The sequence below is a fragment of the Macaca fascicularis genome, chromosome 7 (assembly GCF_037993035.2).
Source record: "Macaca fascicularis isolate 582-1 chromosome 7, T2T-MFA8v1.1".
Classification (NCBI taxonomy): Eukaryota; Metazoa; Chordata; class Mammalia; order Primates; family Cercopithecidae; genus Macaca; species Macaca fascicularis.
The window spans coordinates 159136871-159153924 of record NC_088381.1 but is presented as its reverse complement, the minus strand read 5'-3'; the positions used below and the strand labels follow the sequence as shown (position 1 = coordinate 159153924).

General features: G+C 46.6%; 1 protein-coding gene and 1 long non-coding RNA gene across 50 annotated transcripts in view; one reads left to right on the top strand and one right to left on the bottom strand.

Annotated features, from left to right (window-relative positions):
- The window catches only part of DGLUCY (D-glutamate cyclase), a 164134-nt gene that overhangs the window by 68920 nt on the left and 78160 nt on the right, over positions 1–17054 (bottom strand). The gene's annotated exons all lie outside the window — the stretch shown is intronic.
- LOC135972038 (uncharacterized) lies at positions 10017–14494 on the top strand. 2 transcript variants are annotated; one of them, XR_010588606.2, is made up of 4 exons: positions 10017–10292; positions 10482–10603; positions 12916–13044; positions 14057–14494. It is a non-coding gene; the product is annotated as an uncharacterized lncRNA (long non-coding RNA). The 2 variants fall into 2 exon arrangements; XR_010588604.2 differs by lacking the exon at positions 10017–10292 and having other exon boundaries at positions 10384–10603.

Here is a 17054-nt window from a genome sequence, read left to right as displayed (position 1 = left end):
GTCAAGCTGGGAACTGCGCAAGCCTGCCTCCCATTTTATTCCCAAATAAGATTGCTAAAAGATGAATTCCCTTGTGGGCTTCAACATTTTTACCCTAAAACAGTTCTATTGAATTTCACCCTGGCAATGTAAATTGACAACTTATTTTCATGGGTGCCTGACAAAGGATAGACAGAACCCAGTCATCCCTCTGAGGCTCACCTGAGACAAATGCGTATCTAATTGCTTCCTTTGCCCTACTGTTTACGTAAAAATGTAGATTCACTGAGCCAGACTAAGGCATAAGTGACTATTCCTCTACCCCCTTCTCACATGGAAATTGTGTATTCAGTGAAAGGCTGATCAGTCTCACACAGAGACTGATTTCTCATGTCTCCCTAAAATGTATAAAACCAAGCGGTGGCCAGGCATGGTGGTTCACACCTGTAATCCCAGCACTTTGGGAGGCCAAGTTGGGCAGATCACTTGAGGTCAGGAGCTCAAGACAAGCCCGGCCAATATGGCAAAATCCCGTCTGTACTAAATTTACAAAAATTAGCTGGGCATGGTGGTGCACACCTGTAATTTCAGCTACTTGGGAGGCTGAGGCAGGAGAACCCGGGAGGCAGAGGCTGCAGTGAGTTGAGATCGCACCACTGCACTTCAGCCTGGGTGACAGAGTGAGACCCTGTCTCAAAAAACAAACAAACAAACAAAAATAAAAACCTGTACCCCAACCACCTTGGGTACATGTCCTCAGGACCTCCTGAGGCTATGTGTTAAGGCTGTATGTTAAGGCTGTGTCCTTAACTTTGGCAAAATAAACTTTCTAAGTTGATTGAGCTCTGTCTCAGATACTTTTGGGTTTGCATAGGAAAGAACCTTGCAGGGAAGAGGCTGCCTTCATCCTTCAAGGGCCCGGCAAGTCCTGCATGAGCAGGCAAGTGCTCAGCACACCCTGGGGAGCAGCTGAGGTTGTCCGTGTGATGCAGAAACAAGGAAGCAGGCTCACACCCAAGGGAGGGGGTTTTCCTTGTTTCCTTTCAGTTCGGTGAAGACAAGGCTTTCCATCTGTTGTACCCACTGCTGGACATGCAGCATCAACAGTGCCTGGCACATGGAATGTGCCCAATAAATGTTCACTGTCAGCTGGGCGCGGTGGCTCACGTCTGTAATCCTAGCACTTTAAGAGGCCGAGGCGGGCGGATCACTTGAGGACAGGAGTTTGAGACCAGCCTGGCCAACATTGTGAAACCCTGTCTCTACCGAAAATACAAAAATTAGCTGGGTGTGGTGGTGCACGTCTGTAATCCCAGTTACTGGGGAGGCGGAGACTCGCTTGAACCAGGGAGGCAGAGGTTGCAGTGAGCTGAGATTTCGCCACTGCACTCCAGCCTGGGTGACAGAGACAGACTGTATCTTAAATAGACAAACAAATAAAAAAATAAATAAATAAAGCTCACTGTCAGGAGGGATGGGCAGAGCATGTGGCTCACACAAAGGCAGCTAAGAAAAGCCGGCCAGGGAGGTAGGAAATCACACTTGCTTGTGATTCAGAAGCAAGTATTTCAAGGAGGAATTTACGGTCCACGTAGGTCAAGGAAGATAAAACCCAAGAAGTATCCACGGAATGTTATAACCCAGGCTCCTTCTCCTAGTTCATCCCAATGAAGCCCTCACAGCTCTGCCAGCCCACAAGCACAGGGAACACCTTATATTCATGTAGCATCATGTTTAGAACCTCGAAGGGTGCACACAAAAAACAGAAGACACAGCTTCCTTGAAGCCTTCAGTCTAGTCAAGAAGATCCTATTATTCACAAGAACAAACAACTCACAGTGTTACAAAACTCCATTTTTGGTTTCTGTAGATGTCCCCTGGATCACTTCCCCAGAGTCCCACAACTTGATAATGGAAGAACAAAATGAGTAGGTGTACAGACCTTGTCTCTCTACTCATTAATTTTTGTGGTAGGAGTTGCTCAATGTTTGCCAAGAGAGTTGCTGGTGGTAGCCTAAATACAACTGCAAATTTGCAAAATAAGTGTTGCTGCAAGGAAGAAGGCATCCTAACTGTATAAACGTTTTATTTAAAAAATGGTATTATAATAGCAGAGACAAAAGATTGGGGAAATGCTGGTAGTCATAATTAAGATTTGTTTATTTAAATAGGTTAAATACAAGGGCTCCCCATATGCAAAGAATTGTTAATGAAACAAGCATTTTCTTTCTTTTTTTTTCTTGAGACAGAGTCTTGCTCTGTCATCAGGCTGGAGTGCAGGAGTGCAATCATGGCTCACTGCAGCCTCAACAACTCAGGCTCAAGCCATCTTCCCACCTAAGTCTCCTGAGTAGCTTGGGACCACCGCAGGCATGTACCACCATGCCCAGCTAATTTCTTTTCTTTTTTTGTAGAGATGGGGGTCTCACTATGCTACCCAGGCTGTATTTTCTGAACTCCTGGGCTCAAGCAATCCTCCTGCCTTGGCCTCCCAAAGTGTTGGGATTACAGGCATGAGCCACCACGCCTGGCCAAAACAAATATTTTCAGTGAAAGCAAATGGTGGTCCCTTCTCCTCCCCTTTCTAAACAATTCAGTCCTAAAGCCACAAGGTGGAGCTGAGTAAGGTAGGACTCCGTGGTGGGGAACGGCGGGTAGTATCTCTTATGACATGAGACCCTGTCTAAAAAGAAAAAAGAAAGGCCGGGTGGGGTGGCTTACAACTGTAATCCCAGCATTTTGGGAGGCCGAGGCCAGGAGTTCAAGACCAGTCTGGCCAACATGGCAAAACCCCGTCTCTCCTAAAAATACAAAAATTAGCCAGGTGTGGAGGCGCACGCCTGTAATCCCAGCTGCTCAGAAGGCTGAGACAAGAGAATCTCTTGAACTCAGGAGGCAGAGGTTGCAGTGAGCCAAGATCGCACCACTGCACTCTAGCCTGGGCGACAGAGCAAGACTGCATCTCAAAAAAAAAGAAAAAAGAAAAAAGATGAATAATGTGATATAAAAAAGATTTTCTTTAGTACCATTCTTGAAATGTTCTGTCACTTTGCAATTGTTTTAAAATAAAAAAATAGACCGGGCGTGGTGGCTTATACCTGTAATCCCAGCACTTTGGGAGGCCAAGGCGGGCAGACCACGAGGTCAGGAGATCGAGACCATCCTGGCCAACACAGTGAAACCCCGTCTCTACCAAAAATACAAAAAATTAGCCAGGCATGGTAGCAGGCGCCTGTAGTCCCAGCTGCTCAGGAGGCCGAGGCAGGAGAATGGCATGAACCCGGGAGGCAGAGCTTGCAGTGAGCCGAGATCACGCCACTGCACTCCAGCCTGGGAGACAGAGTGAGACTCCGTCTCAAAAAAAAAAAAAAAAAACAAAAAAGTATAGAAAAATTATGGATAAACAAAATGTGGTATATACATACAGTAGAATATTCTTCAGCCTTAAAAAGGAAGGAAATTCTGATGCATGCTACAACATGGATGAACCCTGAGCGCGTTATGCAAACTGAAATAAGTCAGACACGAGTGACAAATATTGTGATTCCATTTCTACGAGGCACCCACAGCGGACAGATGAACAGAGATGGAAAGCTGAATGGTGGTGACCACAGGCTGGGTCCAGGAGATGGGGTGGGGAATGGGGAGTTATCATTTAATGGGCACAGAGTTTCAGTCTGGGAAGATGAAGAGAGTTCTGGAAATGGAAGGCAATGATGGTTGCACAACAGTGTGAATGTACTTAATGCCACAGAACTGGACACTTAAAAATGATTAAAATGGTAAACTGTATGTTATATATTTTTTCATAATAAAAAATTTAATTAAAATGTTAAAAATCAAGTTGTGATTGTTAAGAAACATTCACATTAAGGCCAGGTGTGGTGGCTCATGCCTGGAATCTCAGCACTTTGGGATGCTGAGGCGGTAGGATCCCTTGAGTCCAGGAGTACAAGACCCCCATCTCTACAAAAAATAAAAACTAAAAAAATTAGCTGGCATGGTGGCGTGCGACTGTAACCCCAGCTACTCAGGAGGCTGAGGCAGGAGGATTGCTTGAGCCCTGGAGGTCGAGACTGCTGTGAGCCATGATTGCACCACTGCACTCCAGCCTGGCGGACAGTGAGACATTCTCTCAAAAAAAAGAAACATTCACATTAAATGTTTAGTTTCAAACTGTTGGTGTGAAAAGCAACAATTTTTCAGTGTGTTGCTGAAAAGCAACACACCAGACTCAGTGTGTGTCTTGAATATCAAATATTCTAATCCCAGGGCTCCTGTTCCAGCTCCATGGGAAGGTGTTTATCTTGGGAAAGGAAGGTTGTGTGTGTGTGTTTCACACAAGCCAAACTGGATTTTTTTTTTTTTTTTTGAGACAGAGTCTTGCTCTGTCGCCCAGGCTGGAGTGCAGCGGCGCGATCTCTGCTCACTGCAACCTCTGCCTCCCGGGTTCGAGCAACTCTCCTGCCGCAGCCTCCAGAGTAGCTGGGAGTACAGGTGCCCACCAGCATGCCTGGCTAATTTTTGCACTTTTAGTAGAGACAGGGTTTCACCATATTGGCCAGGCTGGTTTCAAACTCCTAACCTTGTGATACGCCCGCCTTGGCCTCCCAAAGCGCTGGGATTATAGGTGTGAGTCATCGCACCCAGCCCAAACATCAGCTTTATGACTCCAAAAATTTGAGAATATGTCTGCCCAGCATAACTGTGAATGTCCATTCTTAGAGAGTTCTAGAATATTTGAGAGCCTCAGTCTTCAAAGTAAATCTGCTTTTAGTTACTTAGCCAAATAAAGCAACCCAACCAAGTGGCAAAAGTCCAAGGTATGACTCCTTTGGGCAAGAAAGGCCAACCCTTCTGTTTCACAGTTTGCTTGGCCTGTAAAACTAGAGCACACGTGTTTGCTTATTTAATACAGGGTTTCTGCAACGGGTCCATCAGGCCAAATTCCTGTAACCACAAAATACGATGCACGAAATCTACATGCAGGTTGAGTGTATGATACTGCCAACAGTAAACGCTGAGTCATCGGTTCTGTGGTTAGTCCTAACGATAAACCAGGCAATTCCTTTAATGTTTAGCTACTTCTTGCACTGCACAGCTCAACCAACGGCCTGACTCACAAGCCTACTTCAAGGTCACCATGAGTACCACTCCCTGGTTGGAGAGACTGGGGTCTCCACACATCTCCATCACTGGGAGAGAACTTGCCAGAGTGATAATGACCTAGAGATACCACCTGCATACACAGAAGACAACAGCAAAGTACGCCAACTCTTTGGGCCTCAGTTTCTTTATTTTATTTTTTTTATTTTTGAGATGGAGTTTTGCTCTTGTTGCCCAGGCTGGGGTGCAATTGCGTGATCTCGGCTCATGGCAACCTCCGCCTCCCGGGTTCAAGTGATTCTCCTGCCTCAGCCTCCTGAGCAGCTGGGATTACAGACATGCAACACCACGCCTGGCTAATTTTGTATTTTTAGTAGAGACGGGGTTTCTCCACGTTGGTCAGGCTGATTTCAAACTCCGCACCTCAGGTGATTCACCTGCCTTGGCCTCCCAAAATTCTGGGATTACAGGCATGAGCCACCGCACCTGGCCTTTTCTTTTCTTTTTTTGAGACAGGATCTCACTCTGTTCTCAGGCTGGAGTGCGGTGGCACAATCATGGCTTACTGCAGCCTTGACCTCCTGGGATCAAGCGATCCTCTCACCTCAGCTTCTTCAGTAGCTGCTACTACAGGTACACTGCACCACACATGGTTAACTTTTGTATTTTTTGGTAGAGACAGAGTTTCACCATCTTGCCCAAGGCTGGTCTTGAACTCTTCAGCTCAAGCGATCCTCCTGCCTCGGCCTCCCAAAGTGCTGGGGTTACAGGCGTGAGCCACTATGCCCGGCAAGGGCCTCAGTTTCTTCATATCAAATGCCACACATGCGGGACAGACATTTTGTTAGCACCTTCTGGTTCTATCATTTTCATAATCTATAACTAAACAATAATTTATGAATTAATGATGTTATTGATTTTTAAGTTTCTGGTTTTTAAAATAAGTTCCTAGCCAGGCACAGTGGCTCATGCCTATAATCCCAGCACTTTGGAAGGCCAAGGTGGGTAGATCACCTGAGCTCAGGAGTTTGAGACCAGCCTGGGCAAAATGGTGACACCCTGTCTTTACTAAAATTACAAAAACATAGCCAGACATGGTGGTACACACCTGTGGTCCCACGCTGAGGTAGGAGTATCACTTGAGCCTTGGGGGTGCAGGTTGCAGTGAGCTGAGATGGAGCCACTGCACTCCGGCCTGGGTGACAGAGAGAGACCCTGTCTCAGGAAAAAATAAATAAATCCTTTGTTAGAGATGTGTGTTTCTTTCTTTTTTGAGACAGAGATTTACTCTGCCATCCAGGCTGGACTGTAGTGGTGTGATCTTGGCTCACTGTAACCTCCACCTCCTGGATTCAAGCGATTCTCCCGCCTCACCCTACCAAGTAGCTGGGATTACAGGTGCGTGCCACCGCACCTAGCTAATTTTTGTATTTTTAGTAGAAATGGGGTTTCACTATGTTTGCCAGGCTGTCTTGAACTCCTGACCTTAAGTGATCCGCCCGCCTCAGCCTCCCAAAGTGCTGGGACTACAGGCTCACGTGAGCCACTGTGCCGCATGTATGTTTCTTTCATCGAGAATAAAATTACCTTCAGTTTGTTGGTGCTTAAAATTACTGATCTCCGAATCATACATTGGTCCAGAATTACACTTGCCCTGCTCTGAAGAAGAATGCCACCTGAGAGCACAAATGTATAGAAAGAAATGTACATAATAAAGCTATCACAGAAACAGATATGATATAATAACAGATGCCCTTTAAACTTGATCCTCTCATGCTAGGTCTAAAATAAAAGAGTTAGATTTAGTGTGTATATATATGGGTTACATTTCAGAAGACATGAAATTGGTCTAAATCTAAATAAAAATGAGCTAAGCTCTGCCTAGGTTAATTTACATTCATCTATCAACAGCCTTGCAGAAATGGTTATGTAAGTGCTACGGGATGGTTCCAGCACTTGTTTCAAAGGGTCTTTCAGTCCATTCAAGCTGCATCCAAAAATAGTTGAGGCTGGGCCCTATTCTTTACTGCCTGCAGCTTCACAAACTGAAAACCACCATATCAGACATGGTTTTGCCCTACCTTGCTCGGCTTTCTGGGTTAGATCCTCTGAGATTTCATTTTATGAGTATTCCTGATTACCAAATGTTCAGAACTCAGCTCCTGCCCCACAAATTCTTTATGACCCATTGCATAAAACCAGTGACAGTGCCACATCCAGGCAGGATGAGGACCACACACTCCTAACTATGGAGACGGGAATGCTGGCAGTGTTACTTTTGAGGTCACTGTTGGCCAAGATAATTGCTTCACTAGGCAAAGGCAAACCTTCTTAAGTGAGTTTCCTGGGAGGACTCAGAGAGAAAGGCCATAGGCGCTCCAGGAGGGAGGATGCACCATCAGGGACCTCGGACAATCACAGTGAGACAGTGAGAAGCCTCTGGGGACCACTCTCCAGGGGCCTTCTTCCCTGGCCGTGCAGCTGACAGGCCCCAGGAAGCAGAGTCCCTGGGCTCTCCCTGGCAGCTCTCGGTGCATTTCCAGGGGAACAGCTTAGCAGCCCCGTGCTGGGTGGTGCGCTCCATCTATTTCTATGGTACCTATCACCATGGTACCTACTTGCTCTGAAAAACACAGCTAAAAACAGAACACAAAGAAAAGGAGCACAGTCCGCTTCCCTGCAGTCACCTTCTGCAGCTGTTGTTATGCCTCATGATTGCTCTCACGGGCCTCTTCCATCCTGAGTTTCCACGTTTTTGTTGTATGTGACCTTCAAAAACAAGAGGCTTACTATCCGCATCAGCCTTGTCTTGGGGACAATGTGACCTGAGGCTTCAAAAGTGTCCCACTCGCCTTGCTGCAGGCGTACATTCCTCCGGGGCACATATCCACCTGGGCAGCAGCTCCTCCCAGGGCTTGCCCAGAGCCCCATATCAGATGTTCTTGGGAAAGGGGAAGAAGTGGGGATGGAGGATGACCGTGACATTAGTGGGCATAGATGCCCCGAGGAAGGACCTGCGCTTATTCCAACAAAGAGGATCCTAAGCTTTCTCAGGAACATGCTGGAAATTGTGCTCAGGGAAAGATCCACAAGGCCAAATCACTTCTCCAGAGGTTTTCTTTAACTCAACAATTATCCTTCACAGCAGTGCTCAGCCCAGCCACTGTAGTCAGACAGAACTCGAGTTCAAATCCCAACTCAGCCACCTGCCAGCCATGTGAGATGAGTGGGCAACCTCTCGAAGGTTAAATTTACGCATTTTTAAAATGGAGCATGGGCCAGGCATGGTGGGACACGCCTTAATTCCAGCACTTTAGGAGGCTGAGGAGGGTGGATGGCTTGAGCTCAGGAGTTTGAGATAAGCCTGAGCAACATGGTGAGACCCCTGTCGCTACAAAAAAATACAAAAATTAGCCAGGCATGGTGGTGCATAGCTGTGGTCCCAGCTACTCGGGAGACTGATGCAGAAGGATTGCTTGAGCCTTAGAGGTCAAGGCTGCAGTGAGCCATGATCACGTCACTGCACTCCAGCCTGGGCAACAGGGTGAGAGCCTGTCTCCAAAAATAAAAAAGAAAATGAAAGAGAGAAAAGGAAATGGGGATGAGTGTATAGACCTTATAGGGACAAGCCCCTTGCTGTGACCTCGGCCTCCATGGTCATTCCTTGGCTTTCCCATCCATAAAATGGGGAGGATAATGGTACCTGCTTCAAAGCAGCTTTGGGATGGTTCCAGGAGATGATATATATATAAAGTGCTGAGAGAGCACCTGGTACATTGCAAGTGCTCAGTAACTGCTGGAGATGCAGGTGTGAGGAGGAAGAGGGGGACGGTGGTGACAGTTGGGACAAGGATGCTCTGTGGGTACCATTTGTGTCAACTGTGTCTTGGTTCTCCTAGGTGTGACTTCCTGTCCTCAGTCCTGGGGGAGCAAGTACAAACGGGGCCTCAACTCATGAGTGGACCCCTCTCTCCAGAATCCCAGATGCATTCATCAGTGTCCCTGGGCATAGTGGATGTAGCTGAGGATAAGCTGAGGCTGCCTGAGGCTGTGAGGTGACTACACCATGCAAAAGGGTGATCAGCCCAGGTGCTTGATGTGATACAAGGGACAAAGGAATTCTCATGTCCTGGAGAAAACCCCAATGTGGTTACCTGCTTGTCAGCTTTAGTGTCAACAGCCCTGAGGACTCAAGTCCCCTTTTGACAGAGTGGCTTTGGACAAGTCACTTCCCTTTCCTTCTCCATCTGTGAAATGGGGCAAAGAGGGAGGTTGGGAGCATTAAAAGAGAAAATGTAGGAAAAGCCTCCAGCCCAGAGTCAGCACATAGTGGGCTCTCAGCAGCTGTGGGCTCCCTTCTTTTCTAATCCCCCACACTGAACATTTTAAGGCTGAGTAAATACTCCATTTAATGAATAAAGGATTAGGTTCCACAATAGGAGGAAACAGGCTTATTTCCTGAATTTGCTAGTAATCCGGTAAATGCTGCACTAAAACTCCCAGACTCACACAAAGCCTGAGGCCCCGCAGGCTCCCCACAAGGCCCCTTCCAGCACCCCCAACTCCCTCCCAAATGCTCCATTTCTCACAACTCACTTTCAAGAACAAAGAACGCTCTGCTCTAGCCAAACAAATCTGTGGGCTACAATCATATACTGCTCGTGCCTTCCTGCCTTTTTATTTCACAAAAGGAACTTTCCTGTTGTGATCATTGTGGCTGTCTCCTTGACAAACCCCACTTCCCACGAGAGCTCCCAATTTTCATTTGAGGGTCCATGTGCTTCCAAGGACAGAGCATGCCACGTAAGCTAAGCCAATCAGCTCATTCCATCCCCCCAGCAGGCAGGGATTGATTCCTGAGATCTAAGCTGGTCCAATCAGAATGACTCCCATGACTCCCTTTTTTTGATATGCAGTCTCGCTCTGTTGCTAAGACTGGAGTGCAGTAGTGCCATCTTGGCTCACTGCAACCTCTGCCTCCCGGGTTCAAGCAATTCTCTTGTCTCAGCCTCCTGAGTAGCTGGGACTACAGGTGCCCGCCACCATGCCCGGCTAATTTTTGTATCTTTAGTAGAGACAAGGTTTCACCATATATGTCAGGCCGGTCTCAAACTCCTGACCTTAGGTGATCCACCCGCCTCAGCCTCCCAAAGTCCTGGGAGCCACTGCACCCAGCCCTGCTCTTCCTGTTTTGAACATTTATATAGGTACTTGATAAACCTTTGTTACCAAATGGCCAATAGAATCTCCTGAAACCGGAAACACCCTGTCCCAGGGACCCTCCCACCCCAGCTGCGCAGTCTGAAAAGTACCAGGCTCTGGGCTGAATGCTTGACATATGTCATCTCCTTTTCAGAAAATGGCTCACTGCATTTATGTTATTCTTGGACCCCAAGGGCTGCTGGCTTTTCTCCAAGGTTTGTGAGTGGAGCCTGTTTGGATTGGAAGAGATCTTATACGGAAGAACTAACGCAGAGAGCGGTGGCCCTTCATGGTGGCACAGAGCTGGACGGAAAGGGTAAGGCCTTTAGGTTTAATTCTTGACTCTACTTATTACATGGATGATCTTGGGCAAGTTACTTTGCATATTTGTGTCTCCGTTTTTTCATGTGGCAAATGAAGATGGAATTCCAACACCTCTCTGGGTTGTTGGAAGATTAAATCATGTTAGTCAAATACCCAGCACAATGCCTGGCATAGTCTTGCTCTTTTTCTACTATATTTCTCCTCTGCTGAACACTGACCAGTGGCTGGGCCCTCACAGGTGTATGTCCCCCCATTCTCGGTGGATGACCATCAACCCTACCCAGGAGCTGAAGGCTGATATAGAGGTTCAAGAAAACATTGGCCACCAGGTGGGAAGAAGTTTCCATCCCATTCCTTGCCAAACATAGATTTGGTGTCAGAAAGGCAGAGCGTGTGGAGAAACGGCTGTAGCCCAGGCCACTTGTTTCATTGCAAATCTATTGCATTTAGATTACACCTAAGCCTTCGTCCTCTTGTCTCTGCTCAGCAAGCCATGAACACTTCCAGATCTGACAGCCTGATCACCAAGTCTGATTAAAGAAACAGAAGGAGATTTGCCTGGTGGCCTGGCATGCGGTTTCAATTAAGATGCAAAACTGTTCCTTAGAACTGCCAAAACTGCCATTAGATCTTTTTTTTTTTTTTTTTTTTGAGAGGGCGTCTCGCTGTGTCACGCAGGCTGGAGTGCAGTAGTGCGATCTTGGCTCACTGCAACTTCCGCCTCTCGGTTTCAAGTGATTCTCCTGCCTCAGCCTCCTGAATAGTTAGGACTATAGGCATGCACCACCATGCTGGCTAATTTGTGTGTGTGTGTGTGTGTGTGTGTGTGTGTGTGGTTTTTTTTCAGTAGAGATGGGGTTTCACCATGTTGCCCAGGTTGGTCTCGAACTCTTGACCTCGGGTGATCTGCGTGCCTCAGCCTTCCAAAGTGCTGGGATTACAGGCATGAGCCACCATGCCCAGCTGCAATTAGATTTTTGAGTGTTACCAAATAACCAGTATATGTTTGCTCAGGGGTTTGTCAGCAAAGGGCAATGTTATACCTCTTCAGGCAAATTCATTTGAGGTGCACTTTTCTGGGGCTTAGGTGGGGGTGCGGAGCCCTGAGGGACAGGAAGAGATAAGAAATCTTTGCATCTTATTATCCTCTTCTAACTTCCTCTTGTACTCAAAGAAGGAGGGAAAGTCCAGCATTTTGTTCCACTCCAGTCTGTTGCTGAAGAGTTTCATCTTTCTACTGGAAGCAGTGCAGTTTCTATTTGCCACAGGCAGTGTTCTCGAAGTGTAGCTCTCCAGGACCCTGGAGTGCTTGTTAAAAATGCAAATTTCTGGCTCCATACTATTCCTACTGAATTAGACTCTGCACAAATGATTGTGAACCTTGGGTAGCAATTCAGACAAGTGTCTACTTGGGTAGCAATTCAGACCACAAGTTCTGGAGTCAGATAAATATGGACTGAATGCCAAGCTCCAGCTCTACCACCTGTGATCCTTGAGTAGGTTAATTAACCTCTCCGGCCAGGCATGATGGCTCACGCCTGTAATCCCAGCACTTTGGGAGGCTGAGGCAGATGAATCACCTGAGGTTTAAGACCAGCCTGGGCAACATGGTGAAACCTCATCTCTACTAAAAATACAAAAATTAGCCAGGCGTGATGCTGTGCACCTCTAGTCCCAGTTACTGAGGAGCCTGAGGCAGGAGAATCGCTTGAAACTGGGAGGCAGAGGTTGCAGTGGACCGAGATCACGCCACTGCACTCCAGCCTAGGCGACAGAGTGACACTCTATTTCAAAAAAAGAAAAAAAAAAGAAAAAGAAAAAGACGGGGCGCAGTGGCTCACGCCTGCAATCCCAGCACTTTGGGAGGCTGAGGTGGGCAGATCACCTGAGGTCAGAAGTTCAAGACCAGCCTGACCAAGGTGGTGAAAACCTGTCTGTACTAAAAATACAAAAGTAGTCGGGTGTGGTGGCGCATGCCTGTAATCCCAGCTACTCGTGAGGCTGAGGCAGGAGAACTGCTTGAACCTGGGAGGCGGAGGTTGCCTGAGATGGCGCCATCGCACTCCAGCCTAGCGACAGAGTGAGACTCCATCTCAAAAAAAAAAAAAAAAAAAAGGAAAAAAGAAACCTCTGTGGGTCTCCATTGTATCACCTGTGTGAAGGTAATGCTGAACAGTCCAGGGATATGGAGCTCGTGTGATTGTTCTAAGGATGAAATGAAATAATACTTGTTTAGCAATGTTTGGCACATAGTAAATGTTCAATATATGATAACTCCTCTTTTTCTTTCTTTTTTTTTTTTAGATAGAGTCTCGCTCTGTCACCCAGGCTGGAGTGAGGTGGTGCAATCTCAGCTCACGGCAACCTCCGCCTCTTAGGTTCAACCGATTCTCCTGCCTTAGCCTCCCAAGTAGCTGGAGCTACCACGCCCAGGTAATTTTTGTATTTTTAGTAGAGACAGGGATTCGCCATGTTGGCTAGGCTGGTCTTGAACTCCTGGCCTCAAGTGATCCGCGTGCCTCAGCCTCCCAAAGTGCTGGGATTACAGGTGTGAGCAACTGTGCCCAGCCTGATAACTATTCTTTTTCTATAACACTTACACTCAAGAAAGTCAGAGCACCCTACAAGAAATAACAGACAAACTCGGCCATCATGACCAGCCTTAAGTACTATCCACTGGTAGAAATTTTCACAAGTCTACAGGTCAGCAATCAGGTCTGAAGGTTTCCTGAGTCTCATGAAATCCTACAGGATTCATATCTGATCCTCAACAATGGGCCAGCCAGGAGAGGGCAGCAAGAGAGAGCCTGAGTCTAACTGTTGCTGTTCTAATCACAACCTCTAGGTGTTGTGGGCATTTTACTTGGGAATGTCCAGGTTGATACTCATTTCAAAAGATGGCAAATCTGCTGGGTAGAGGTGTGGCAGCACAGATGACGAATGGGTGGTGACTGTTTATGAGGTTCTTGACTTTCATAAATTATTTTCTTGTTTGTTTGTTTGTTTTGGAAATGGAGTCTCGCTCTGTCACCCAGGCTGGAGTGCAATGGTGCGATCTAGGCTCACTCCAACCCTCCGCCTTACAGGTTCAAGAGATTCTCCCGCCTCAGCCTCTCTAGTAGCTGGGATTACAGGCATGTGACATCATGCCCAGTTAATTTTTGTATTTTAGGAGAGACAGGGTTTCACCATGTTGGCCAGGCTGCTCTTGAACTCCTGACTTTAGGTGATCTGCCTGCCTCAGACTCCCAAAGTGCTGGGATTACAGGCTTGAGCCACCGCACCCGGCCCATAAATTATTTTCTTTAGATAATCACTCAAGCATCACTATATTGTAGGAAACAACAAAATGTCACTGAGATGTAGATTTGGGGAGATAGTTTAAATCAAACTGGCAAACTTTTTTGTAAGGTTTGTAAGCTAAGAATAGGTTTTACATTTTTAGGGGTTGTGAAGAAGGAGAAGTAGGAGGAGGAGGAAAAGGAAGAGGAGAAACAACAATATTGTGAAGGAAAAACAAAAACTTGAACCCTGGTTCACTCTGCCAGAAGGAAGAAAATGAAGCTGAAAGCTGAGTCATGCAAGAATCTGTCTTTCCTTTTGTTCCTAAGCAGATAGCTACAGATAAAAGGTTAAAGATCCCTGCAGGTAGCTACTCTGTGTTCACCTTATCTTACAGAGAGTGCTGACTTACCTTTACCTGCTCCCTTTCTCTTGCAACATGTGGATTCAGTCATGTGACCACAGCCTCCCCCTTCCCCCTCCATCCTGCTTTTCCCCACTTTAAATCCTGAAATCCTCAAAATCATCTTTGGAGAAAGGTACAGACCCATCTCCTGGGCTTGTCCTTAACCTTGGCAAAATAAACTTCTAAATTGATTGAGACCTGTCTCAGATATTTTTGGTTTACAGTGTGATGGTTAATTTTATGTGTCACCTTGATTGTATTACAGCGTGTACAGACATTTGGTTAAATTTTGGTTTTTTGAGACAAAGCTTCACTCTATTGTCCAGGCTGGAGTGCAGTGGCCACGATCTCAGCTCACTGTAACCTCTGCCTCCCGAGTTCAAGCTATTCTCCTGCGTCAGCCTCCCAAGTAGCTGGGATTATAGGCACGAGCCACCACATCCAGCTAATTTTTGTACTTTCAGTAGAGACGGGGTTTCACCATGTTGGCCAGACTGGTCTCCAACTCCTGACCTCAAGTGATCCACCTGCCTTGGCCTCCCAAAGTGCTGGGATTACAGGCATGAGCCACTGCGCCCGGTCTGCTTAAACATGATTTCTGGGTATGTCTGCGAGGGTGTTTTGGGGTGAAATTAGCATTTGAATCAGTAGACTGAGTAAGGAGGATCCCATCCTTACCAATGGCAGTGGTCATCATGCAGTCTACGGCGGACTTGAAGAGAACCAGAAGGAGGAGGAAGGGAGAACTTGCTCTCTGCCTGGCTGGCTGAGCTGGGTCTTTTCCTGTCCTTGTACTGGGATTTGCCCCATCAGCACTCCTGGTCCTCAGGCCTTTGGACTCAGGCTGGAATTTAGTCCTTATCTCCAGCTTGAAGATGGCAGATTGTGGAACTTCTCAGCCTCCATAATCCTGTGAGCCATTTCTTTATGCTAAATCTCTTTGTCTATATCTGTATCTCCTATTGGTTCTGTTTCTCTGGAGAACAATGACTAATAGAAACAGAGATGCATGTGTCGCGGAAGCCTAAAATATTTAAAATATCTGGTTCTTTTCCTAAAAGTTTGTTGAGCTCCTGCTCAGGAGCTGTTGATTTAGCTCATGCCCCATCTGATACGGTCTGGCTCTGTGTCCCCATCCAAATCTCATCTTCAATTGTAATCCTTATCATCCTCATGACAAGGAAGGGACCATGTGTGAGGTGATTGGGTCATGGGGTAGTTTCCCCCACGCTGTTCTCATGATAGTGAGTGAGTTCTCACGAGATCTGATGGCTTAAAAGTGCGACATTTCCCCCCTCCCTCTTGCTCGCTCTCTCCTGCCGCCTTGTGAAGGTGCTTAAGTCTCCTTCACCTTCTGCAATTAATTTAAGTTCCCCGAGGCCTCCCCAGCCATGTGGAACTGGGGATTAAACCTCTTTCCTTTATAATACTCAGTCTCGAGCATTTCTTTTTTTCTTTTCCTTTTTCATTTTTCTTTCTTTTTTTTTTTTTAGACAAAGTTTCGCTCTTGTTGCCTAGGCTGGAGTGCAGTGGCGCAATCCTGGCCCGCTGCAACCTCCGCCTCCCGGGTTCAAGTGATTCTCCTGCCTCAGCCTCCCGAATAGCTGGGATTACAGGCATGAGCCACACACCTGGCTAATTTTGTATTTTTAGTAGAGATGGGGTTTCTCCACGTTAGTCAGGCTGGTCTCGAACTCCTGACCTCAGGTGATCCACCCGCCTTGGCCTCCCAAAGTGCTGTAAGCCACCATGCCCAATCTTTTTGTTTTTTTTTTTTTTTTTTTTTTGAGACAGAGTCTTGCTCTGTCGCCCAGGCTGGAGTGCAGTGGCACGTCTCGGCTCACTGCAACCTCCTCCTCCTAGATTCAAGCAATTCTCCTGCCTCAGCCTCCTGAATAGCTGGGATTACAGGCTCCTACTACCATGCCTAGTTAATTTTTGAATTTTTAGTAGACAAAGGGTTTTCACCATGTTGGCCAGGTTGGTCTTGAAATCCTGACCTCAAGTGATCCACCTGCCTTGGCCTCCCAAAGTGCTGGGATTACAGGTGTGAGCCACAGCGCCTGGCCTGGGTCTGTATTTCTAAAGGCTCTTGTGTCACATAAAACTTTCATTAAGAAAATCTCTTATGCTTTTCTCTTGTTAATTTGTCTTTTGTTTTAGGAGTATTGGCTTTGATGGGAAGGAAAGGTATCATAGCTTTTTTTTTGCCCCTGTAGTATAAAAAATGCTAATGTATCCTGGCCAAGTTGGGATTACCCCAAGAATCCAAGATTGGTTTACTATTAGAAAAGTGATTCACGTACTTCATCACGTTACCATATTAAAGGCAAAAAGATACCATCTCAATAAATGCAGAAAAAAATACTAGTAGCATTTAATATCTGTCAATAATAAAAACTCAAGTAATTTGAACTAGTAGTTGATAAAGAACATCTAGCAAGGTTAAAAACAAAAAGAACAAAAGCCTATACCATACTTGCATACTTGGTTTTTTTTTTTTTTAATGAGGCGGAGTTTTGCTCTTGTTGCCCAGGCTGGAGTGCAGTGACGCAATCTCGGCTTGCTGCAACCTCTGCCTCCCGGGTTCAGGTGATTCTCCTGCCTCAGCCTCCTGAGTAGCTGGGATTAGGATTACAGGCATGCACCACCATGCCCAGCTAATTTTTGTATTTTTAGTAGAGACAGGGTTTCGCCATATTGGCCAGGCTGGTCTCAAACTCCTGACTTTGGGTGATCTGCCCACTTCGGCCTC